This window comes from Dendrobates tinctorius, unplaced genomic scaffold (assembly GCF_039654945.1).
Source record: "Dendrobates tinctorius isolate UK_male_01 unplaced genomic scaffold, ASM3965494v1 ptg000116l, whole genome shotgun sequence".
In the NCBI taxonomy this organism is placed as follows: Eukaryota; Metazoa; Chordata; class Amphibia; order Anura; family Dendrobatidae; genus Dendrobates; species Dendrobates tinctorius.
Genome location: NW_027361784.1, coordinates 27,994,384 through 28,021,076, shown reverse-complemented (window position 1 = coordinate 28,021,076; position 26,693 = coordinate 27,994,384). Strand labels below are relative to the sequence as shown.

Genomic DNA, 26,693 nt, shown 5'->3' with positions numbered 1-26,693 from the left:
TCTCCAGTGAGAGGGCACGTTGCAGGCATGCCCAGTAGCACGGCACGAGGACTTGGCCTCTGGAGCGGTTCCCTGCAAAGCAGGTTGCGCTACCATTGCTGCACCAGAGGTGGCAGCAGCATCCAGGCTCACAGAACAAGTCTGAGGAGAATGCCTGGTTCACCATGATTGCTGAGCAGGAGTCTGAGCGGTCGGAGGAGAATGGGAGACCGCAGGATGTCTGGCTCTGGATTCCCGCTGTGCAGTGCCAGGAATCTGACACCTAACAATGCAGCAGTCACACTGCCCCTTGGGGTTCAGGCCCGTTCTTCTAGCACCAAGTGTAGAGGTTTGTACTAACTCAGCTGCAGTTGAGGTAGGCACAGGAAGCGGTATTGCTGCAATGTCCAGGCAAGTTTATTTAAACTCAATAAACCACTCAGGATAGCAAAATAAAAGAACAGCCTTTTCCAGCACAAAGTGAAAACATAAAGTAAAAAGTCCATACAACATACAGCGGGTCTGCCTGTTAAGAATAGTATTAGGTTCTTTAGGCCTTAGCACAGTCCAACGCACCGGAGATCCACACATCTGCTGCTCCAGACAATGAATGAGACACTTGGCCTCCATTTTTATCTGCCAAACCACGCCCCTGGTGTTGGGATATGTGAGCAGTCATTCCCATCCATCTCTTATGGCTGCTTGTAAAACCCGACCCTGGAATGGCATAATAACTCTCTCAGCACTATACTTTATGTGCTGGACCAAGCTAACGAGCACACATCACTGCAGCTAATAACCACAATTACACATATCACCTCTCAAGGACCAGTCCGGCGGCCATCTTACAGCTGTCATACCCGGAGAATGGCAGCACCTAGAAAAACCAAGTCAATTCCATGCTTGCTTATTTTCATACTGTCTGACTAATCAAAGCAGTGTTATACCTTGAGAATATCCCATAAAGTAAATGCAAGAAAATTTGATCTCAAAGGTGGACAACCTCTTTAAATGTCAGTTGTTAGCAGGTGAATAATATACAGCTTCCTGTTAACTTGACAAAAAGACTTTTAGCTCAGAAACGCATTTGTTTATTAAGTTTTAAAACTAAAAGTAGCTACAAGACAAGATGATTTCTGCAATTTTTGGATGACTGCTTCACTGAGGTTCTTCTTTACTGGGGGGTTTCCAAATATGGTGACCGTCTTCTCTGCAGTCTGTTCCTGGCAAGGTCGGCATCTCAAGCCTAAAGGGAACAGAGTACAGGCACCATTATTCACTTACACATTATTTAACAGTCTTGTGCCATCTGTGTAGAAATCGCAGGAACCTGGGATGTCGCCACGGACAGGAGACAGATCAAGAGTTAACAGGATTTTATTAACAACAAATATACTCCACGCAGGGAGTAGCAGGGCACGGAGGCGTGGTAATAGGACAAAGGACGGGAAAGGTAGTTTGGACGGGGTAGATAAGAGACGAACGAGAGTTCAGTAAGAAAGCATTTAAACCAATGTAGTCTTCAGACGTGAGGAGGTTCAGGGTTCCTACGGTGACACCGACAACAGCAGCACATGAATTCTCGGTGAGGTCGGAAACAGGTGGGGATCCAACTGTGGCATCGGCAACAACGGCACGGGACATCTCAGCGAAGTCTCTGAGGGGCAGGAAGATTCCCTGTGCGAGTCCAGTGTGAGGGACCTGCCGGAACGGGACTTTGCTCCATGGTGTACACAAGTCATTAGTAGTCAGGCTCTGGCCTAGCCGTGTGTCTCTCTCTCTGCGTCGCACACTCAGTGCAGTCTCTCCTTCAACTGGGGTCACCTCCTAGCGTGGAGGGTAGCGGGGAGCTGACAGTCGGTCGTCTACAAATGGTGGACCTGAATGCAGGGGTCTGTCAAGTATTCGGTCACTCTTGGGCAGAGCGGGTCCGGTACTCACTGTCTCATACTGTACGGCACCTGGCTTAGCTCCGCATGGCTCTGCACGCTCCGCTCTTCTGGCACGGCTCCGCATGCTCCGCTCTGCTGCCACGACTCTACACGGCTCTTCACTGCTTGCACGGCTAATCCCCCCAGTACTACAGCTCCTATCCTAGACAGCAACAGCACGGCCTGTCACAGGGCCAGCACTCTCTGGTGGGGGAAGCAGAGCACCCTCTTCTCTCCTCAAGTGCGTGCTGCACTTACTTGGCGCCAACCTCTCCTGCAGCACACGCTTTTCCTTCTCCCCCTGTGCCTGCGCATTCTTTTTAGGCACTCCCAACCCCCTCCTGTCAGCAGGAAGCTCCTTCTCTCTCCTCCTTCACTCCTGCAGCAGGGGAAGGTCCGCCTCTCTCCTCAGGCTTCCCCCTGGAAACAGAGGATGCAGCTTTTCTAGTTCCTTGTCCAGGTATGCAGGCATGCAGGTACCCATGGTCCGGTCAACCTCCTTACATTTGCAGCGCCAATCAAGGTTAGCACTGAGTATAAAAGCCACCTCTGATTTTACACACTGACCTGATGTAGCGCCTTTCCTCCATTTCCTTACTTTCTTTGTGTTATATATTTTATTGTTCTTCTGTGTAGCCTCCTACAAATGAAGGATGGGACTTCGGACTGAGGGGGAAGTTTTAAAGAAGGAGAGGTGAGTTTCAAGGGTATAGGGATTAATTTCTGCCTTGTCTATTTGACTCGTAAACGCTGCAGAATTTCAGAGAAAGACATACTTTAACAGGTGTCTGGCTTTTTCCTGCCAACTCTGTTGTGAGTTCATTTTTCCCTTCACCATTGAGGTCTGATGAACTCCCTCCTCTGGTGAAGGAAGGTAGTGAGACTGATTACCAAACACCTGGGCAGCTAGATGATAACTGGGTGGCTGGAATTGAGGACTGGATTTAAGGCTGCCAACGCCCTTCTTCCTGTCACATTTAAAATTTATAATGTGTTTCATAAGTCCTTGTTGAAGAGGTTTGTTGAACCAGTAGTTCCTGTGGTGGCACCTCCTGACCCTATATTGGTTGAAGGTAACATGGAATATGAGGTAGAGAAGATACTGGATTCCCGTCTGGCTAGACGGAGACTCCAGTATTTGGTTAAGTGGAAGGGTTATGGTCAGGAGGATAATTCCTGGGTCTCTGCCTCTGATATTCATGCCGAAAGATTGGTGCGTGCCTTTCATCGGGCTCACCCGGATCGCCCTGGTGGCATGGATGAGGGTTCGGTGACCCCTCCTCAAGGGGGAGGTACTGTTGTGAGTTAATTTTTCCCTTCACCATTGAGGTCTGATGAACTCCCTCCTCTGGTGAAGGAAGGTAGTGAGACTGATTACCAAACACCTGGGCAGCTAGATGATAACTGGGTGGCTGGAATTGAGGACTGGATATAAGGCTGCCGACGCCCTTCTTCCTGGCTGGTGATTTTCCTGCTGGATTCTTGGAGACCAGTCTGATTCCTGCGTCTCAAAGCTAAGTTTTTCTGCTCTGCTTTGTACTCTTCAGTTTTGTTTTTGTTTTGCCTTGTTTTTTGGGAGTTCTGCCATCCCCGGCTGGGGGTGAGCTGAATTCCATTTTTGTCTCTGATCTGTTGATCTTTTGCTCTGTCTTCAGAATATACCTGAGTGCTGATATAGTCTTTTGAAGCCTAGCGACTTCAGGGCCTGTTTTTCCTATCAGTCGGTTGGCTCATTTTGATAGGGTTTTTGCGGATGGCAGACAGCAGCTTTCCTATCCTGTCCTATGTAGTTAGCTTGGGCCCCATCATTTGCTCAACCTATCTTTCTATCTGTTTTAGTGTTTTCATCTTGCTTCACCGTCATTATATGTTGGGGGCTGCCTATTGCTTTGGGGTCTGCTCTGGGGCAGTTTAGTTTTTCCCCTTTCTGTCTTTAGGCTATGTAGCTCTCCGGCTGTGATCGAGGGGTCTAGGGCACCGTAGGAACCCCCCACGGCTACTGCTAGTTGTTGTGGATAGGTTCAGGGGTCTGCAATCCGATAGATGCCAACCTCTCTGGTTTTTCTGGACTTAGCTGGTATTTTGTTTTTTCCTCCTTCGGTGACACATCATAACACAACTCCCTCTCTGCGTGTGTATATAGGGAGAGACCTGTCAGTCACTGGAAATGGGTGGGAGAAGCCGCTGGGGATCCACCTTTCCAACTAGTCTACCATGCTGCTCGATCCCTAACATCCTTTAAAGGGAATCTGTCACCAGGTTTGGCTGATATGAGATACAGCCACTAGCTTTCAGCCCCCATGTACAGCATTCTATATTGCTGTATATATGCCCGCAACCCGACCTCTGAGTGAAGAAAAAGACCTTTTATTATACTCACCTGCAGGGCGGTTCGGTCCAAGGCTGTTGCTGGTCTTGGTCCAGCGCCTCCTATCTTCTTATGATCACTGTCCTCCTTCTTGCTTGTAAGGTGGTATATTATGTCCTTGCATTTCTTGCTCATCCCGGTATCATATGCTATAGTGTATATTTGAGGATAATGTGATGTTTTACTATTGTCTATTGCTACTGCGTATGTTTCATAGGGAAAGTGCAGTACCAGAATTTAGCCACAAAATGGGGTACATTATAGTTTTAGTAATAGTACTGTAATAGTTAATTTAGTTGAGGTCACTGTGCATAAGTCAGGAAGATTTCCTGAGTTTAGTCAGTTGGGGCCAGGGCGCCCATTACCTCAGGTGGGCTATATAGCCCAGGCAGCACCGGACCACGTAATGTTATTAAGAGTGAAGCCCAGCCATCCAGTACCTGTGGGCCCAAACACCGGCAGTGACAGCAGTGATAGCAGTGCAGCAGTAGTGGAAACTGTAGCTACAAGGGAAGTCACAGCATTGCGGGCGGGTCGCTCATCATGTGGCAGATTATTGCGTGGGCTGATGCCTTCAGTACCGGGGCGAAACGGCTGAGGGAACTCCTGAGCAAAGTAAGTCTGGACAGGGAGGACGCTGAGGAACCGAAAGATACAGTCCGACCCGGGAACGTGCTAAGCGACAGAGAGCGAAGGACAGGGAAAGAGGAAGAGTTGCATTGCGTGAATTCTGATGTTGATGCTGTACAAAACATAGATGTGCTGTTTGAGAACATCAGTAAAGTTGTTTATTTGAAAGTTTAAATGGACTGTGGCTCATTTTGTACGAAACCGGACAGAGGAAGCTTCCAACAACGTAGTGAAGGCCCTGACGGTGCATGTGATGGAGCCACAGGTATGCAGAGTGATGGACAGTGTTTGCATGTGACGGGAGGCCAGGGTGTGTTAAAGCAAATATTCTCAGCCACGACTACCGCCCTGGCCTACTGCCACAGACTCTTTCCTACATGCATTCACACAGTGTCATGTCCCATGATTTTGAATCATCAGACAGTACTGCATTTTACCATATTGTTGTTTCCATTGCTGTATATAGATCTGTTCCTTTTAGAGGTTTTCTCCTCCCCCCTTGCATGTGACTCTCATTTCTGTAACCCCTCCCTTCTTCTCCATTTTTGAGTCTTCTCCATCTTGGAGACACACGTTTATACAGCTCTGTACAAGGAAAATCTCTTTTTACCTACTGTAACGTGCATTATGCAAGGATTCAGCCGAGACTAAACCTTCTACTGGACTCTTCAAACGTGCTCTTTTCAGTCGAGTTTAAACTATCTGCGGACATCACTAAACGTGAGTAACGGTCAACAGACACCATAGGATGGCAGTCTGAGCGCCCAGCACTTACAGTTTGGCCATGAGGCAGAATAGTAAAAAGAGATTCCTGCAGTTACATCTGTAAAATCGTCTCCAGCTTCTACAAGTCAGAGCAGACATTAGAAGATCTGCTTACATCATATAGATTCCATCAGCCTGTGTGCAGCACAGCCCCTCCCCCAGCCTTCACCCTGCAGAGACTGTAGCAGCTCATATTACACAGATCTCATCTGCCTGAGTTACAATGGCTGAAGGAAAGTCTGCAATATCTAAATATGAGGACTCGGCCACTAACAGACCCAGGCACTCAGCTAAGCCGTCACTGAAAGCTATAGAGAACCTTGAAGTCATTAAACATGCACTTTCTTGTAATATATCCGTCTTATGGCAAAGACTGCAGAGTCACATTAACAGCATCTCCCAGTGTGCCTCTCATGAGTTACCAGCAGAGGGAGCCCTTGAACAATTGTACTCTGCATACCAGGCTTACAAAGACACTTGCAGAAAATACATCTCAACGCTACGAAAATTAAATACGCCAGAATCGCTAAAAGAATGCGAGGTCTTCCAACAGCTCAATGCCGAACAAGATAGCACCGTGCGCGACATTGTGAACAAAACAGAAGCAAAAATCCCACAAATGTCAGAAGTGACATTGCACAGTTCCAGGTCTCCTAGGAGCTCAAAACACTCAATTAAGTCAAGCTCATCAAGGTACTCAACCCTCAGTGAACAGCTCATAAGAGCGCGTGCCGAAGCAGAATCTACGAAAGTGCAAGCCATTTTCGCCCAAAAGAAAGCAGAGAAGGAAACTATCTGCACGCAAGAAAGCAGAGATGGAAGCTGAATCTGCACGCAAGAAAGCAGAGATGGAAGCCGAATCTGCACGCGAGAAGGCGAAAATAGAAGTCCTGCAGAAGGAATACGAACATGCAGCAGCCGTGGCAAAGCTAAAGGTCTTCGAGCAGGCTCTAGGTGGGAGCCAAGGAGGCAGCATCAATTCGTACGAACTCGACATGGAAGACCCACTTAAGCGCACAAGAAATTACGTGCTGAGCCAAACCAACGAACCCCTGACCACCAACAACATTCCTGTCAGCACCCATCTCTCTCTAGAGCATCAGGACGTCGATCCGCCTGCAGATTCTAGCTTTCACGGTCAGTCAAATGAACCACAAACATTCAAACCCGAACCTTCTTCATGTGTCAGTACACGGCCTGACCCTACACCTCAGCCAGTGCCATACGCCAACATCTACATGCAACCTAACATGCCGACAAGGCACTGCGCTCCTGATAACTGTGTGGTTCCAGTCCCGCATACAGCAGAGATCATATGCCACAAACCGGTTGCTGGTCTAAACGCCTACGCCACTCCGTATCTTCCCATGTTCTTGAACCAAGAAGCTAAGACCCACGCTAACAGCATCACTCAGCCGGCAAATGTTACTCCAAAGTCAGAACAGACTTGGCCGATTTTGCGAGGCTAATGATACGCCAAGAACTCACCAACACCGGTCTCACAAGGTTCGACGACCAGCCTGAGAATTACAGAGGTTGGAAATATACCTTTAAAGCCGCAATTAGTGACCTTGTTATCACTGCTGCTGAAGAGCTGGATCTGCTAATCAGGTGGCTCGGACCTCAATCCACGGAGCGGGTTAAGAGGCTCAGATCCATCCACATCAGTAATTCAGCAGCTGGTCTCATGGCTGCATGGGAAAGACTAGAACGTAGCTTTGGCAGTCCTGAAGCCATAGAGAATGCACTGTTTAAGCGTCTACAGGATTTCCCCAAAATATCTGGCAAGGACAGTTCAAAATTCCTAGAGCTCAGTGACCTACTCCTAGAGCGCCAGTTAGCCAAGGCAGACACGCACCTACCTGGTCTTAGCTACCTGGATACCGCTCGGGGCGTTAACTCAATAGTTTCAAAGCTGCCATACAATATACAAGAGAAGTGGGCCACTATTGGATCAAAGTACAAAAAAGCCAATCAAGTCTCCTTTCCTCCATTTTGCTACTTCTGTGAATTTGTCAAGGATATCGCAGAGCGTAAGACTGACCCAAGTTTTTCCTATGTAGAACCCAGCGGACCCGGTCCAACTCCTCCTAATTATGAGGGTCCACGTACTAACCTGAAAAGCCAAGGAGGCCCAGTGTCAGTGAAAAAGACTATGAACATAAGGATGAGTGACCTCATGGAGATCAACATCCAACACTGCGGAGACACCATCACATGTTTCTCAACGCAGTGATCTAGAGCAATGCCCCCATCCCTTATGGGAAATATGCAAAAGCATGTAAATCAACAGCCGCGGAGACACCATCACATGTTTCTCAACGCAAGCAATGACTAGCCAGGTCTTTCCCCGGGAAGGAACAACCACGGGAAGGGCAGTCTCCAATGAAGGAAACCACCTATGCCAAAACATGGTATCCATCCACAGACAGCTGTTTCGGGGTATTGCCCCTCATCAGTGTGGAGTAGGAGTAGCCTTTCACTAGGCATTGCTCCTACTAGCCAGTTTCCTACTCCACACTGATGAGGGGCAATACCCCGAAACAGCTGTCTGTGGATGGATACCATGTTTTGGCATAGGTGGTTTCCTTCATTGGAGACTGCCCTTCCCGTGGTTGTTCCTTCCCGGGGAAAGACCTGGCTAGTCATTGCTTGCGTTGAGAAACATGTGATGGTGTCTCCGCGGCTGTTGATTTACATGCTTTTGCATATTTCCCATAAGGGATGGGGGCATTGCTCTAGATCACTGCGTTGAGAAACATGTGATGGTGTCTCCGCAGTGTTGGATGTTGATCTCCATGAGGTCACTCATCCTTATGTTCATAGCCTTTCACTAGGCATTGCTCCTACTAGCCAGTTTCCTACTCCACACTGATGAGGGGCAATACCCCGAAACAGCTGTCTGTGGATGGATACCATGTTTTGGCATAGGTGGTTTCCTTCATTGGAGACTGCCCTTCCCGTGGTTGTTCCTTCCCGGGGAAAGACCTGGCTAGTCATTGCTTGCGTTGAGAAACATGTGATGGTGTCTCCGCGGCTGTTGATTTACATGCTTTTGCATATTTCCCATAAGGGATGGGGGCATTGCTCTAGATCACTGCGTTGAGAAACATGTGATGGTGTCTCCGCAGTGTTGGATGTTGATCTCCATGAGGTCACTCATCCTTATGTTCATAGCCTTTCACTAGGCATTGCTCCTACTAGCCAGTTTCCTACTCCACACTGATGAGGGGCAATACCCCGAAACAGCTGTCTGTGGATGGATACCATGTTTTGGCATAGGTGGTTTCCTTCATTGGAGACTGCCCTTCCCGTGGTTGTTCCTTCCCGGGGAAAGACCTGGCTAGTCATTGCTTGCGTTGAGAAACATGTGATGGTGTCTCCGCGGCTGTTGATTTACATGCTTTTGCATATTTCCCATAAGGGATGGGGGCATTGCTCTAGATCACTGCGTTGAGAAACATGTGATGGTGTCTCCGCAGTGTTGGATGTTGATCTCCATGAGGTCACTCATCCTTATGTTCATAGCCTTTCACTAGGCATTGCTCCTACTAGCCAGTTTCCTACTCCACACTGATGAGGGGCAATACCCCGAAACAGCTGTCTGTGGATGGATACCATGTTTTGGCATAGGTGGTTTCCTTCATTGGAGACTGCCCTTCCCGTGGTTGTTCCTTCCCGGGGAAAGACCTGGCTAGTCATTGCTTGCGTTGAGAAACATGTGATGGTGTCTCCGCGGCTGTTGATTTACATGCTTTTGCATATTTCCCATAAGGGATGGGGGCATTGCTCTAGATCACTGCGTTGAGAAACATGTGATGGTGTCTCCGCAGTGTTGGATGTTGATCTCCATGAGGTCACTCATCCTTATGTTCATAGCCTTTCACTAGGCATTGCTCCTACTAGCCAGTTTCCTACTCCACACTGATGAGGGGCAATACCCCGAAACAGCTGTCTGTGGATGGATACCATGTTTTGGCATAGGTGGTTTCCTTCATTGGAGACTGCCCTTCCCGTGGTTGTTCCTTCCCGGGGAAAGACCTGGCTAGTCATTGCTTGCGTTGAGAAACATGTGATGGTGTCTCCGCGGCTGTTGATTTACAAGTGAAAAAGACTGACATCCTTCCCACACCTACATCAGCTCCAAACCAGAGCAACACAGGGGACAAGGTTGAAGATCCTAATCGTATGTGTCCCATTCATAAGAAGCCACATCCCTTAAAGAAGTGCATTGGCTTCAGAAAGAAGCCACTCCACGAGTGCAAGGAACTTCTAAAGACGTTTGGTGTATGTTACAGATGTTGTGCTTCTACTGAATACTTTGCTAATGACTGCAAAATTCCTATTAAGTGTGTGGAGTGTGACAGTGAGGACCACGTGCAAGCACTCCATACATCCCAGCCTACCTCTGCTCAGCTCACACCTTCCATACCCACCACAAGCTATGGCGGGGAGGAAACAGCAAGCAAGTACTACCAAGGTATCATCTTCATGCACAGAAGTTTACGGAGAAGACCTCTGGGACAAGTCTTGTGCAAAGATATGCCTGGTGAACATATATCCTAAGGGTCAGCCCGAAAAGAGCACAAGGGTGTACGCCATCCTGGACGATCAAAGCAACCGATCACTTGCAAGGTCAGAGCTCTTTGATTTGTTTGATTTAAAAGGAAATGCTTACCCCTACACCTTGGTTACTTGCAGTGGTGTCACAGAGGTCTCTGGGAGAAGAGCCAATGGACTTATAGTATCTTCACTTGAGAACAACGTAGAGATACCTCTGCCTACACTCGTCGAGTGCAACCAGATACCATCCAATAGAGAGGAGATTCCAACGCCAGAGGTTGCTCTTCATCACCCTCATCTAATGACGATAGCCAACAAGATACCAGCTCTTGACAACAGTGCAGATATCCTGATCCTGCTCGGTAGAGACATTCTCCGACTGCATAAGGTACGTCAGCAGATCAATGGACCACATGATGCTCCATTTGCTCAACGCTTTGATCTAGGCTGGGTTATCATAGGCAACATCTGTATAGACAAGATGAAGAGGCCTACAAAGATTTACTCATGTAAGACTCATGTCTTGCTAAATGGTCACAGTACATACTGTCAACCATGCCCACATCACTACTGGGTGAAAGAAACACCGAGTGACTGTAAGCAGCAGCTAGAAACCTATGACAACATGAATATATTCTGGTCCTATGACGAAAACCTCAGGTCAACGGTGTTTGATTCTACAAATGAAAATAACAAGTTGGCACCAGCAAGAGAGGACAAAGAATTCATTAAGGTCATGAACAAGGAATAAACCAAGGATGACTCCCAACAACTGGACAGCATCCTTACCCTTTCGTTCTCCAAGGACAAGTTTGCCAAACAATCTGCAGCAAGCAACTGCAACACTTGTATCTTTAAAACGAACTTTAAAAAAGAAACCAGAGATGGAAAAACATTTCCTCGACTTCATGCAGAATATCTTTGATAGAGATCATGCAGAGCCTGCTCCACAACTAAAGGAAGGAGAAGAATGCTGGTATCTTCCATTCTTTGGTGTCTACCATCCTCGCAAACCCAATCAAATCAGAGTTGTGTTTGACTCCAGTGCCCAGTATGAAGGTATTTCTCTCAATAACCTGCTCCTCACCGGACTCAACCTGAACAATAGTCTCATAGGAGCCTGCAAAGAACTTCGGCTTGATCATTTTTTTAACCGACAATGGGTGCGCTTGGGTGTTCAACCCTCCACATTCATTGCATATGGGAGGATCCTGGGAGCGCATGATTTGAATTGCACGAAGAATTCTTGATTCAATGCTGCTGGATCACAAGCTGCCACTCACCCATGAAGTCTTGGTCACCTTCCTCGCGGAAGTGTCTGCAATAATAAATGCCAGACCGCTGGTGCCGGTATCGTCGGACCCTGATGCCCCAATGATCCTTACACCAGCAACTGTTCTTACACAGAAAATTGGAACCGCCACAATTCCTCCTGGAAATTTCAACCACAAGGACATGTACAGACGTCAGTGGAAGCAGGTACAACACCTGTCTAATGTCTTTTGGCAACGTTGGAAGATGGAATACCTGCATCTGCTCCAGAGCCGTAACAAATGGCAGACAGCAAAACCTAACCTCCAAGAAGGAGACCTCGTCCTCCTAAAAGACAAAGAAGCTCATTGCAATGACTGGCCAATGGGTCTTATCACCAAGGCTATGCCCAGTGAGGATGGAAAGACCCGAAAGGTGGAAGTCAAGGTAACAAAAGGTGGTTCATCATGACTTCTTCTTCGCCCAGTCACCGAACTTGTACTGCTTCTACCAAAGGAGGACATCACATAAAAGATATTTCTACTGGACACAGCTCACGATGGAGAGCATGCCAACATACACCCTTAACTGTCAAGAACTTGAACTTCATCTTTGGATTGTTTGGGTTGGTGGAAGTGTTGGCACGTTGTGGCTTCCCCAATCTGAAGATAGGTTCTCCTATGGACTTGGACTATCCATCCGTTGAGGACTTCATGTCATCAACCAAGAATTGGACTTACAACTGTTACAGTTTATTTGCATGTTGTGTTTCTTCGTTTTTTGTCTTCCAGGCTTCTAGGACGCCGTTGATCATCATCGTAACAGATTTCAGACGGGGAGTGTCATGTCCCATGATTTTGAATCATCAGACAGTACTGCATTTAACCATATTGTTGTTTCCATTGCTGTATATAGATCTGTTCCTTTTACAGGTTTTCTCCTCCCCCCTTGCATGTGACTCTCATTTCTGTAACCCCTCCCTTCTTCTCCATTTTTGAGTCTTCTCCATCTTGGAGACACACGTTCATACAGCTCTGTACAAGGAAAATCTCTTTTTACCTACTGTAACGTGCATTATGCAAGGATTCAGCCGAGAATAAACCTTCTACTGGACTCTTCAAACGTGCTCTTTTCAGTCGAGTTTAAACTATCTGCGGACATCACTAAACGTGAGTAACGGTCAACAGACACCATGGGTTGGCAGTCTGAGCGCCCAACACTTACAGTTTGGCCATGAGGCAGAATACAGTCTCCTCGGCATCTCACTCCTGCGCAGGTGTACTTCTCTTCCCTCTTGAGGGCAGAGCAAAGTACCACAGTACAGATGTAAATCTGTGCTGGAGCGCAATGCCAAGGAGACTGTGTAGATGACGCAGAGATGCCTCATCCACACGAAGCAAGGAGGACGGTGATCGTAAGAAGATGGAAGGCGCCAGACCATGAACATTGACATCCCTCGGACCGGACCGCCCCCTAGGTGAGTATAATAATAGATCTTTTTCTTCACATACAGGTCGGGTTGGGGCATATATACAGCATTATAGAATGCTGTATATCAGCCCTGAAAGGTGCTGGCTATATCTCTTATCTGCCAAATCCTGTGACAGGTTCGTTTTAAAGTATTTTCTTCTCTGAAATGCCACAGCGTTTCAGATTGGCTGAGATCATACAGCCTGTGGCTCGGACAGCATTTATCAGCTGTCAGGAGACAGATTTGGGCATCTTGGATTGAAATGCAGCTGACATCCTCAGGGGCCAGACAGTGGTAGCCAGAACCTAATAGCTCATCTTCTGTCCGGTTCACACTTTCAGCACTTCTCTGAGCTTCATCCATCAGCAGATGCAGGGGGAGTCTGATACCTGGTGATCTTATGGGATCTGGTGGAGAAGAACTTGTGCTGTGGCTATGTAATAATGTGCAGGTGCTGCGTATGTCACCACGGAACAGACGGACCAACAGTTAAAGGGGAGGTTTATTTACAGGGATTAATACTGGCAAAATAACAGTGCAGTATTGGTATAGTGAGAACAAGTACTGAAAACAGTAAAAAAAAGCATAAACAGTATTAAACAATATTATACGGAATTTTCTTATGAAGGAACGTATCAGTCTGAAGGGGATCTTGATTGAAGGGTCGAGCTTCTCCCACGTTGGCACCAAATCACCAGCGGCGCTTGTCGTCTGAAGTCTCTCTGTACTCTGTGGTCTTTACAATCCTCCGCTGGGGTCTCAAGGGTTTCTGCAGGAGACAGAGGGGGTACTGGACCAACGGGGTCCCCTCTGCTCTGAGTCTTTTGTCTAAACACAACATCCTCTCCCAAGGGAAACAACACTCCTTCCCTTGTTAGATCTCTCAGCAGGAATCAGGGGCTCTGCACCAGCACCGCGGGTACCGGGGCTACGCGTGGGGGTCACGATCCCTGCACGGATCACTGTCTCTGCATGAGCTGCCGTCTCTGCACTAGCTGCTGTATCTGTACGAGCTGCTGTTTCGGCACTAGCTGCTGTCTCTGTACGAGCTGTTATCTCGGCACGGGCAGCTTTCTCTGCACGGGGCACAGTCTCTATACGGGGGTCAAGACACACCTCAACTGTCACTGCAGACTCCAGCTTCACGTAGTCACGGGCTACGGTCTTTCTGTGCGGTTCCCCAGCCTTTGCCTTCTGAACAGGAGCTCTATCTCTCCCCCGGTCTGCAACTGCGTCTTGTCCTGACCGCTGCCCAGGCTGCTCTGAGGTCTGCGCGCGTGTTTTTCCCGCTCTCTGCCCATTTTCCTTCCTGTGCAGTACCACTTCCTCCTCCCCACTGCTACTGACAGGAACATGGTGCAATCGGTCCAGGTCCAAAAATCTTCCCCCTGGCAACCCTACTGCACAGCTAAATGGTTCTGGGCATGGAGCAGAGGAGGTAAACCCTTTCTCTTCTCATGCTTCACCCCCTTACAGCTACAGAATTTGTCATCTGTTAGCACATGGTGGTGCCGTGGTAATGCTCAGGCTGAGTGGTTAGCCGGTGTTGAGGGAGGGAGGCAGTTATCAGCAATGAAGGGACATTTTTGAGGGGCACTTATGATTTCCTGGTTTGGTTATGTTCAACCCCGATGCCTTGGCAAGTACGGTCAGGAGGTCAAGTTGCTCAGAGGGCCTTTTCAGTTGCTTTTTTGGGAGTTTTGCACATCGGCAAAGTGGTTGCTCCCGGAAGTGGGGGATTCATGCTAGGGGTGTGATCATTTTGGAGGCTTCCATAAAGATCTGCATTTAAAAAAAGTCAGATACAAAAATATCTGGCAGAGGTACAGGATTGTGGCTACAATCTCAGGAGTCGCAGTGGTGCCGGTTACGTCTAGTGAGGGATATTGTACTGGTGAGAGAAGGGGCCCATTTTACTTACACAATCCTTCTTGGATTCTTGGATAGTCGGTTGCCTTTTTGGTATTGTACAGTAGATAAGGCTCTACAGTCTCATTGTCGATCAGCACCTGGTCTGTTCCTGGAGAGGTATATCACGGGTATAGGTCGCCATGTAGAGTAGCTCAGTTTTATTCTGTGGTCTCAGGGCGGAAGCAGCACAGGCGTCTGATGAATCTGTAGGAGATAAGAACGGGGTGAGGAGAACAGACAGGTCTGGTGGTGTCAATGGAGTCTGCGGAGAGGGGTCTAGACTGGAAGGAGAGCGGGATTACTGGGGGGGTACCATTTCTGTACAGTCTTGTACAGTCCTGTAGACAGATGATTTTGGTGAGTACTGCATACAAGTTCTCCCACAATCAGGGAAATGTAAGGGTCCCGTCACACACAGCGATCTCGCTAGCGAGATCGCTGATTTTGTGACACATCAGCGATCTCACCAGCGAGATCGCTGTGTGTGACGGGGATCAGCGACCTTCCCCCCTGCCGGTTATCGCTGATCGTGCTCGAGCGGCCGGGGCTGTTTTTCAATCGCTGGTCTCCCGCTGCCCAGCACGCATCGCTGCGTGTGGCAGCGAGAGACCAGCGATCAGCGACGCTGGTTGCTAATGTAAACGTCGGGTATCCAGGAGCCACGGCTCTTGGATACCCGACGTTTACAATAGAAACCAGCGTCCAGCGACGCTGGTTCTGATCGCTGGGGCTGTCTGTGTGACAGCTCACCAGCGATCAGCCTAACGATGTCCAAGGGATCCCATCATGATGGATCGTTGGTGGGATCGCTCGGACATCGTTTAGTGTAACGGGGGCTTAAGTGATAACTGCAAGTGTGTGAATGACCTTCTGTAGCTGTAAATAATTTAGGGGGTCCTGATAGGAGACCCCTCCTGTTACCTCTATTTGTGCTAATGTGGCAGGAAAAATAGGGGTCATTAAATATTTTGTTTTTACCCTGGTGTTTTCATTTGTCCTCTGCTGCTTCTACTCATAGGGAAAGATAAGGACTTATTATTAATAAATTCACTTCATGAAAAAAAGTAGAAGCAATTCTAGAGCTGACAACTACTCCCCCCATCCTCCTCCACCCCTGGAGCACTTTATGACAACACAGATAATTAGGATTCTTCTTTCTGCCACCAATAGAGGGTGCTTACCATAGACTGATTTGTATACAGTGCAGTGGGAGCTGTAAAAATCCCTTTGCAGTGGGCGCCCTTTAGTGGCAGCAACAATTACCCTGTAGGTAAACCAAAGCCGTCACATGTTCTTCTTCTTGTGTAGCAGATTCTTCAGTGTCCATACCCTGTGTCTTTTCCTAAGGGAGAAATTCAGGTAGATGAAATTAGTGATGAGTCGAGGACGTTCCCCAGGATCAGTCCATACAAAACTCTGAGATTGTGTCATTTTTAGTGGCCAATGATTGGGACAAAAGGAAAGTATGTGACCCCCGCCCCCCGGGTGCTAGCAGTATAATAGACATTTGACCTCATGTCCCAACCTCTAAGGTCTGAGATCACTGCACAGATGGCGATCCCATCGTTTCTATCCAGATTTAGCAAATGTTAGATACAATGAGAAACGTTCTATCTGTAGTTCAGGAATATTCTCACCATACACATGATACAATCTGACATCGCTCCATGTATCCATGATAACAGCCAATCAGACGGTCGGGTTAATGCGATTGTTCATGTATGTGGAACAGGAAATATACACCGTGTGCGGTATTATTAGGCAAGTTGTATTGGAGAGTATTCTCTTTATTATTGAACAACAACTATGTTCTCAATCAACCCAAAAGACTCATAAATATCAAAGCTTAATATTTTAGGAAGTTGGAGTGGGTTTTTTTTTAGATTTGGCTATCTTAGGAGGATATCTGTTTGTGCAGGTAACTATTACTGTGCAGATTTTTTAGGCAACTTAATAAAAAACAAATATATACCCATCTCACTTGTTTATTTCCACCAGGTAAACCAATATAAAAACACAAAATTTAGAAACAAACATTTCTGACATTCAAAAACCAAACAAAAAAAAATCAGTGACCAATATAGCCACCTTTCTTTATGATGACACTTAAAAGCTTTCCATCCGTAGATTCTGTCAGTTGCTTGATCTGTTTACGATCAACATTGCGTGCAGCACCCTCCACAGCCTCCCTGACACTATTCCGAGAGGTGTACTGTTTTCCCTCCCTGTAGATCTCACATTTTATGAGGGACCACAGGTTCTCTATGGGGTTCAGATCAGGTGAACAAGGGGGCCATGTCATTATTTTTTCTTCTTTTAGACCTTTACTGGCCAGCCACGCTGTGGAGTATTTGGATGCATGTGATGGAGCATTGTCCTGTATGAAAATCATGTTTTTCTTGAACGATACCGACTTCTTCCTGTACCACTGCTTGAAGAAGGTGTCTTCCAGACACTGGCAGAAGGTCTGGGAGTTGAGCTTCACTCCATCCTGAACCCGAAAAGGTCCCACAAGTTCATCTTTGTTGATACCAGCCCATACCAGCACCCCACCTCCACATTGCTGGCGTCTGAGTCAGAGTGGAGCGCTCTGCCCTTTACTGATCCAGCCTCGGGCCCATCCATCTGGCCCCTCAAGTGTCACTCTCATTTCTTCAGTCCATAAAACCTTAAAAAAATCAGTCTTAAGATATTTCTTGGCCCAGTCTTGACGTTTTATCTTATGTTTCTTGTTCAAAGGTGGTCGTTTTTCAGCCTTCCTTACCTTGGCCATGTCCCTGAGTATGGCACACCTTGTGCTTTTTGATACTCCAGTAAGGCTGTGTTCACACACAGCGTTTTTTTAGCGGTTTTTACCGCGGTTTTCACTATAAAACCGCTAAAAATAAGCTGCACAGTCATTTCTATGCATTTTGCCCTTTTTGTGCACATTGATGCGGTTTTTACCGCGAAAAAACCGCATCGCGGTAAAAAAATGCAGCATGCACATTAATTTTTCCGCGGTTTTGGCTTCTTCCATGCGTTTAGAAACCGCTGCGGAAAAAACCGCATCAAAACCCGCGCAAAAAACGCCACGGAAAAATAGGTGCGGTTTCTGGGAAGGGATTCAGGTTTTTGAGCAGAAATTTTCTGCAACGTGTGCACTTAGCCTAATGGTGCAGCTCTGAAATATGGCAAAACTGGTGGCAAATGGCATCTTGGCAGCTTCACGCTTGATTTTCCTCAATTCATGGGCAGTTATTTTGAGCCTTTTTTTCATCAACACGCTTGCGACCCTGCTGGATATTTGACATGAAACGCTTGATTGTTTGGTGATCACACTTCAAAAGTTTGGCAAGTTCAAGACTGCTGCATCCCTCTGCAAGACATCTCACAATTTTTGACTGAGAGTCTGTCAAATCTCTCTTTTGACCCATTTTGCCAAAGGAAAGGAAGTTGTCTAATAATTAAGCACACCTTATACAGGGTGTTGATGTCATTAGACCACACCCCTCATTACATAGATGCAAATCACCTGATTTACATAATTGGCAGTTGGCTTTCAAGCCTATACAGCTTGGAGTAGGACAACATATATAAAAAGGATGATGTGATCAAAATACTCATTTGCCTAAAAATTCTGCACACAGTGTATAAAGGTGCCAGGAAGCAGAGTAGAGGGTCAGGGGCATCTCCATGATCAGTATTGCTCCTATTCACAGGGAAATTATCAGCGCATTATACAAGATATAATATGAGGTGGGACAAACAAAGTGCAGAAAAAACACGATTGCTGCTCTCATTACTTTACAATCAATTGAAGCATTGTACATTGTTCAAATTATTATCTAAAATTCCACAGTGATTGATATATATATATATATATATACACTCACTGGCCACTTTATTAGGTACACCTGTCCAACTGTGTGTTAAGACTTAATTTCTAATCAGCCAATCACATGGCGGCAACTCAGTGCATTTAGGCATGTAGACATGGTCAAGACAATCTCCTGCAGTTCAAACCGAGCATCAGTATGGGGAAGAAAGGTGATTTGAGTGCCTTTGAACGTGGCATGATTGTTGGTGCCAGAAGGGCTGGTCTGAGTATTTCAGAAACTGCTGATCTACTGGGATTTTCACGCACAACCATCTCTAGGGTTTACAGAGAATGGTCCGAAAAAGAAAAAAAATCCAGTGAGCGGCAGTTCTGTGGCCGGAAATGCCTTGTTGATGCCAGAGGTCAGAGGAGAATGGGCAGACTGGTTCGAGCTGATAGAAAGGCAACAGTGACTCAAATTGCCACCCGTTACAACTAAGGTAGGCAGAAGAGCATCTCTGAACGCACAGTGCGTCGAACTTTGAGGCAGATGGGCTACAGCAGCAGAAGACCACACTGGGTACCACTCCTCTCAGCTAAGAACAGGAAACTGAGGCTACAATTTGCACAAGCTCATCGAAATTGGACAGTAGAAGATTGGAAAAACGTTGCCTGGTCTGATGAGTCTCGATTTCTGCTGCGACATTCGGATGGTAGGGTCAGAATTTGGCGTAAACAACATGAAAGCATGGATCCATCCTGCCTTGTATCAACGGTTCAGGCTGGTGGTGGTGGTGTCATGGTGTGGGGAATTTTTTCTTGGCACTCTTTGGGCCCCTTGGTACCAATTGAGCATCGTTGCAACGCCACAGCCTACCTGAGTATTGTTGCTGACCATGTCCATCCCTTTATGACCACAATGTACCCAACATCTGATGGCTACTTTCAGCAGGATAATGCGCCATGTCATAAAGCTCGAATCATCTCAGATTGGTTTCTTGAACATGACAATGAGTTCACTGTACTCAAATGGCCTCCTCAGTCACCAGATCTCAATCCAATAGAGCATCTTTGGGATGTGGTGGAACGGGAGATTCGCATCAGGGATGTGCAGCCGACAAATCTGCGCCAACTGTGTGATGCCATCATGTCAATATGGTCCAAAATCTCTGAGGAATGCTTCCAGCACCTTGTTGAATCTCTGCCATGAAGAATTGAGGCAGTTCTGAAGGCAAAAGGGGGTCCAACCCGTTACTAGCATGGTGTACCTAATAAAGTGGCCAGTGAGTGTATATATATATATATATATATATATATATATATAAATATATACTGCTCAAAAAAATAAAGGGTTCACTTAAATAACAAAATGTAACTCAAAGTCAGTTACACTTCTGTGAAATCAACACTGATTGTGATTTCAATTTCTCCTGCTGTTGTGCAAATGGAATAAACAACAGGTAGAAATCATAGGAAGGTCACTAACATCCATGTGTCTACTCAGTAAGAGTGCCTAGTGTTCCATTTATTTTTGTGAGCAGTGTATATGTACAAATATTGCTGATGTTACTCTCTATTTATGATTTCCTCATCTTTTATCTCCTCCAGAATTTCATCCTCCTGTTTGATATTGTTTTCCCCCATATTCTCCTCCTTAGTATCCTCCACCTCCTTCTCTTCCTCAATGTTATCCATCTCTTTCTTCACAACCTCCTTTTCTTCCACAATGTTATTCTTCTCTTTGTGCGCCACCTCCTCCTCCAAGTCATCCATCTCTTTTTCTACCTCCTTCTCCACCTCAATGTTAACCTCTTTCTCCTCCACCTCCTCAATGTTATCCTCCTCTCAGGGGTGAACCTAGCCTCTCTGGCACCTGAGGCAAACGACAAAATGGCGTCCCCCCCATAGTAAATTTTTAAAATCGGTAGAAATTAATCTGGTTCATATAGATTTATATCTATCCTGTAAAAATTTGTACAATAGTGGACATTTTAATTTAGAGAAATAGAAAAAAGATGTCTGAACACAAGGATGTCAGCGCCATCACCGCACATACAAGAACCACATAAGAGTCATTAATGGCAATGGCAGGCTTGACACAAGCATACAGACACACAATGATGGCTGCAGAGCGGTGGCCGACACAGTCCTGCATCCTTATAGCACAGGAGTCAGCACTGATTGCCAACCTATTATCTCTGGCACACGCTTACAAAACTCTGGACAGCTCCAATGTGGCGGCTGCCTGGCACTGACTATTCAGACATGTCCACCATGCATTAAAACAAAAAGGGTGATAAGCTTAATAAATTTTATACTTAATAGAGCACTATAATGAAATATAATAAAATAAAATCCAAGTTGGAACACCCCTCTGAAACTGTGGATGGCAGACCATCCGGAGAGAGTGACTATACACACTGAATATGGGGGAAGAAAAACCGGCAAGGTGGCAGGTGAAAATAGATAAAATATATGCAACAAAGTACGGTTATAATTAAAATACCCTTTATTAAAATATGGGTATACACATAAAACAATTAAAAGAAAGACATACCAGGCATGTACACGGTATCATAATATAATATATTGTAGCATGAAGCTTGATATATAACCATGTAAAAATATAGAAACAAGCTCAATAATAAACAGGTAATAGTTGTATATTTCTATATAGACCCCAAAGATAAAAAGGTGATAAAAAAATGAAAAGAAAAAATTATATAGTGAGGTATAAAATATATATGAATGTTGTGTATATAATAATGTACAAATGGAGTGACACAACAATAGTCAATATAAGATAAAAATTGTGAGGACGCACATAATCTAACCAAAATTGACAAAAAATGTGCAGAAGAAACCACACTGATTGTGTGGAAAACACAAAATGAAAATCAGGGGATGAACAACTACCTGGTGAGCTGTATAATATGCCTGGTGACGCGCCCCGACGCACGTTTCGGAATGAATTACCTTCGTCAGGAATTACCTGACGAAGGTAATTCATTCCGAAATGCGCGTCGGGGCGCGTCACCAGGCATATTATACAGCTCACCAGGTAGTTGTTCATCCCCTGATTTTCATTTTGTGTTTTCCACACAATCAGTGTGGTTTCTTCTGCACATTTTTTGTCAATTTTGGTTAGATTATGTGCGTCCTCACAATTTTTATCTTATATTGACTATTGTTGTGTCACTCCATTTGTACATTATTATATACACAACATTCATATATATTTTATACCTCACTATATAATTTTTTCTTTTCATTTTTTTCATCACCTTTTTATCTTTGGGGGTCTATATAGAAATATACAACTATTACCTGTTTATTATTGAGCTTGTTTCTATATTTTTACATGGTTATATATCAAGCTTCATGCTACAATATATTATATTATGATACCGTGTACATGCCTGGTATGTCTTTCTTTTAATTGTTTTATGTGTATACCCATATTTTAATAAAGGGTATTTTAATTATAACCGTACTTTGTTGCATATATTTTATCTATTTTCACCTGCCACCTTGCCGGTTTTTCTTCCCCCATATTCAGTGTGTATAGTCATGTCCACCATGCAGCATCGTCCACATACAACGACCTACAGTCTGAGCATCAACAAGCAGCCATTGTACTAAGCTGGTAAAATGGCACATCTTCCCCAACAGACCACACCTCCTTCTCCTGAAACGCTTGCCCAATCACCGACCAACTGCCAATCAGGAGAAACATGGCTGGATGCCTGTATGAACTGAGGGGCATTGGATGTGATGTGTAACTTATGACCAATCAGTCCTGCAGCAGAGGCGAATGTGAAGGGGGCAATGCATCCTGCACCAAGGGCATACATAGAAATCATGGGGCCCCATAGCAGAAGTTCTTATTGGGCTCCCCCCAAAAAATATATATTTGGCTGGGTCACATAGGTACATATCTCACAACTCTGCAACCCTTACAAAGTAATTCTCCCATTGAAGCCCCTACATTCCTTCTTCATTGCCCCCATGAAGTATAATGCCAACAAAAGTGCCCCACAAACACTGTATAATCCCCCACAGTGAATTATTCCACGGTTAAGGGGACAATACAAATATCTCTCCGAGGATCTGTTTATACCAAGGAAAGTGACGGTCACAAGGGGGCATTCTCTGCGTCTGGAGGAGAGAAGGTTTTTCCACTAACATAGAAGAGGATTCTTTACTGTTAGAGCAGTGAGAATCTGGAATTCCCTGGTGATGGCAAACTCAGTCGAAGGGTTCAAGAGAGGACTGGATGTCTTCCTGGAGCACATAACAATATTGTATCTTACAGTTATTAGGTTTTTTAGAAGGACGTAGATCTGGGGATTTATTCTGACAGAATTTTATAGGCTGAACTGGATGGACAAATGTCTTTTTTCGGCCTTACTAACTATGTTACTATGTTACCCTCCACAAACACTGTATAATGAACCTACTGTACCCCCTCAACTACCCCGGCACAGTATTATCCCCAACTGTGACCCCCCACACAGCCCTCCATATAGTATAATGGACCTACATACAGTATAATGTCCCCTACACCTGTTCAGACTGTATAATGGCCCCCAACACAGCCATCAAATAGCCCTCTATAAATTATAAAGGCTGCCTCATAGCCGTCCAAGTATTATCATGGCTGCCATATAGTATAATTGGCTCCATATATTATAATGCACCATCCATAGTCCTCCACATAGTATAATGCACCCCATAGTCCTCTTTATAGTATATTGCACCCCTCATAGTCCACCATATAGTATATTGCACCCCACAGTCCTCTGTATAGTATAATGCACCCCCATTGTCCTCCATATATTATAATGCACCCCATAGCCTCCCATATAGTATAAAACACCCCCATAGTCCAACAAATAGTATAATGCACTCCATAGTCCCCCATATAGTATAATGCACCACATAGTCCCCCCATATAGTATACTGCACCCCCTGTAATCCTCCATATAGTATAATGCACCCGCATAGTCCCCATGTAGTATAATGTACCCCCCATAGCCCTCCATATACTATAATGCACCCCCCATAGTCCTCCATATACTATAATGCAACCCCATAGTCCTCCATATAGTATAATGCAACCCCATAGTTCTCCATATAGAATGCACCTCCATAGTCTACCATATAGTATAATGCATCGCATAGTTTTTAATATAGTCCTCCATATATTGTCATGCCCATCCCAATAGTCTTCCATCAGCATACTCACGGATTTTTCCAAAAAAAGTAAATATGGTACGCACCTCTCTCCTTGCTGCTATGGTCTCCTCAGCGATGGGTCTGCCACTCTGCACTGCTCAGTACAGGGGCGCTCAGTGATGACATCATTGCTTCCCATTGTGCTGAGCTGCAGAGGTTAGACAGAGGTGTCCAGCACCTGGAAGAATTCATTCAAACTATAGAAGCGGGAGTGGCATCCATGGGGGGTCCGTGCTACCAATAGGCCCCCTGCGGATGCCGCCCTCTGTTTACCAGCAAGGTGAAGCCGCCTGAGGCAACCAATTCAGGTCGCCTCTTAATAGGTGCGCCCCTGTCTCCCAGATGCCTAGAGATTAGCAAATCCCACTGAAACCTGCTGGGGGGTCCATGTCTATGTCAAAAGCAGGAGGAATTGTGCATTAAGATGAGTTATTGGGCTCTAAAGACCCCTTATAATGTTCTTGCATAGGGATCACTTCTGTCTGTGTCCGCTCCTGAAAAGGGGTGTTTCTATGGGTAACATTTTTGGTGGTGAACTTGAAGACACAATCTCTTACCTCTTAGGATGGTTTCACACTTGCATATTTTTCTATGCGTTTGAATCCATCACAAACTGGATGCACATGGATCAGTTTTCGGCCCCATTGACTTTCAATGGGGATGGAAACACTTGTGTGTGCATCCAGGTGTCACCGTTTTGCCCTGGTCTGTGTGGATCTGTGGCAAAATGTATTTTTGCAGAGACGAAACCTGCATCGAAATGCATTTTTGGTCTCCGTGAAAAATAACATGATGCCATGGATCAACACGGATCCTTAGCACCATGTGAAAATTTACAATGGGTGTCTATGGGCACGGAAACAGCTGGACAGCACAAACCCCGGCGGATCTGTACTTCCGGGCTATGACGCATGAACTGTGCTTGCAAAGGGATGCAGCTCTAAATGACAGGCCACTGGGGGGGGGGTATTATGGATACTACAGATCCATGAAAGATATGCAAACGGATGCTGCTAGCTGCATCCAGTTTGTTTAGTGTGTGGGAATCTGTGAGCATACAGAGTTTTCTTGTATGCCAATGGATTAAAAAATATGCAAGTGTGAAACCAGCCTTAGTTGTCTGATCTAAAAAGTTGTTAAGTATGGGTTGGAAAATTTACTATAAAAGTACAAATGTCCATACCTCCACAAAACCTGCACTTGCAATATCTGTTTATAAAGATGGTTTGCTGGAAACTTCTCACCATTCTTCTCTGATCCATTCAGAGTGGACATTTGGATAAAATGACCCCTGGGATTCCACTGCAGGTACTTATGGTAATCACACACAAATCAATCGTATACACTGTATACTACCCACACTGCACTGTATCCTACATAAAGCAGCCAGTATGAGCTGAAAAGTTACCTGAAGTTGCACTGAGGGCAGGAGCTGGTGTTGTGCTTGATCACCATGTCCTGTGAGCAGTCTGTCCCTTCACAAAGCTGCCAGTGCAGTCTGTGAGGGCATGATGTGTAAGGTAACACAATCATGAGGAGTTATCACTACAGAGGAGAGCCCTGTGCCGCCCCTGGAGAATAGAAGAGGGAACATTTATCTTCTAAAGGTCAGGTAGGTGATGAACACAGTCACTTGCTTCAGAGCGGTAGATGGCTGATCACGCTTTCAGGGCTGAAGGGGGTGGGGAAGGCAGAGCCAACTGCAGTTTGTCAGGAACACCGCACTGAACTTGCTCACTGAGCCAGCGCGCGTGTCCTGAGTAAAGCGAAACAGTGCTCAAAGATACCTGTGGAGCGGGCAGCAACCGAGTAGGTGTGTACTTCAGAGCTGCAGGACCTGAAGCACGTGACTGCTAGAGGCGTGGCCTAAACTCCATAGAGCTAGGAGCTGCAAGAGAATTCCTAGCAGAGTAACTGCGAGACAAAGCTACCAAGGGGCATAGACAGGGAGAATAGTCAGGACGTAGCCAATGAGTCACACACAGATATAGCTGCAAGGTACCAAAGGGGTGAGCAGAGAGTAGTCAGGTCACAGGCAATGAGTCATACACAGATAATAACGCAGTACAAAATCAACAGGCAAACTCACAACGGGAAACAGAGCCGGGTCAGAACCATATAAACAAGCTATAGCAACAAACAGGCACACGGGGGTCAGCACACTAAGCCAAAGGCAAAAGTATAACTGGCTGGGATTGAAGCTTCCCAGGGGTTTAAGAAGCTCTCCCAGAACCAAAAAGAGGCCACAATCATTAACCCCAAGTGTGCATGTCAAAACCTGCACAGAGCTCCAGACATTAACCCCCGGTGTGCAGCTCAAAAACCTGCACTGGGATCATGACACAGTTTATATTAAAAGTGAAAGTAATCAGGCAGATTCCTCCCCCGTCCTCCCTCCGGAGTCCCGCAGCTCTTCTCTGTTTTCTTCTCACACAGTGACTCACACTGACAAATAGAATTGCCGGATCCATGTTATCTGACTGCAGGGCGGCTGCCGCTCTCTGTCTCCCTGCCGCCTGAGCCAAATACTCAACTGACCTCATTATAGGTGCGGCCCTGCCTCCTCTTTCTCCTCAACCTTCTTCTCTACCTCGATGTTATCCTTCTATTTGTCCTTCACCTCCTTAACGTTATCTTCCTCTATGCCAGGGGTGGGGAATCTTCTTTCTGCCAAGGGCCATTTGGATATTTATACCATCCTTCGGGGGCCATACAAACTCCGCCCACAAAGTACATCCTGACTCTGGCACTGGTTTCATGACTTAATCTTTCATTGCATGCCCTTCA

At 46.0% G+C, this 26,693-nt stretch overlaps 1 long non-coding RNA gene across 2 annotated transcripts; it reads right to left on the bottom strand.

Annotated features, from left to right (window-relative positions):
• Positions 1–1,047: 1,047 nt before the first annotated feature.
• LOC141101302 (uncharacterized) lies at positions 1,048–26,693 on the bottom strand. Of its 2 annotated transcripts, none has more exons than XR_012234930.1 (4): positions 26,445–26,693; positions 16,051–16,211; positions 14,880–15,073; positions 1,048–1,225 (listed from the first exon to the last, which is right to left on the bottom strand). It is a non-coding gene; the product is annotated as an uncharacterized lncRNA (long non-coding RNA). The 2 variants fall into 2 exon arrangements; XR_012234931.1 differs by having other exon boundaries at positions 26,527–26,693.